The sequence below is a fragment of the Sceloporus undulatus genome, chromosome 2 (assembly GCF_019175285.1).
Source record: "Sceloporus undulatus isolate JIND9_A2432 ecotype Alabama chromosome 2, SceUnd_v1.1, whole genome shotgun sequence".
NCBI lineage: Eukaryota > Metazoa > Chordata > Lepidosauria > Squamata > Phrynosomatidae > Sceloporus > Sceloporus undulatus.
The window spans coordinates 331097687-331098437 of NC_056523.1; the positions used below are offsets into that span (position 1 = coordinate 331097687).

At 45.5% G+C, this 751-nt stretch overlaps 1 pseudogene; it reads left to right on the plus strand.

Annotated features, from left to right (window-relative positions):
• Positions 1-751, plus strand: part of LOC121924167 — a 121658-nt pseudogene that overhangs the window by 120405 nt on the left and 502 nt on the right.

Genomic DNA, 751 nt, shown 5'->3' on the forward strand with positions numbered 1-751 from the left:
CACGGGGGAGAAGCCCTATAAATGCATGGAATGTGGAAAGAGCTTCACTCATACTGGACAGCTAAACTTACATCATAGGACCCACACGGGGGAGAAGCCCTATAAATGCATGGAATGTGGAAAGAGCTTCAGTCAGAGTGGACAGCTAAACTTACATCATAGGACCCACACGGGGGAGAAGCCCTATAAATGCATGGAATGTGGAAAGAGCTTCACTCATAGTGGACAGCTAAACTTACATCATAGGAGCCACACGGGGGAGAAAGCCCTAAACTGCCTGGAATGTGGAAAGAGCTTCCCCTCAAAGTGTACAACTACACTACATCATAGGACCCACACGGGGGAGAAGCCCTATAAATGCATGGAATGTGGAAAGAGCTTCACTCATAGTGGAAGTCTAAACTCACATCAAAGGACCCACACAGGGGAGAAGCCATATAAATGTATGGAATGTGGAAAGAGCTTCAGTATGAGAGGACGTCTAAACTCACATGAAAGGACCCACACAGGGGAGAAGCCCTATAAATGCATGGAATGTGGAAAGAGCTTCAGACACAGTGAAAATCTAAAATCACATCAAAGGACCCACACGGGGGACAAGTCATATCAATGCATGGAATGTGGAAAGAGCTTCAGTCAGAGTTCAAATCTAAACGCACATCTAAGGTCCCACACAGGAGAGAAGCCCTATAAATGCATGGAATGTGGAAAGAGTTTCAATCACAGTGGAGATCTAAACAAACATCAAAGG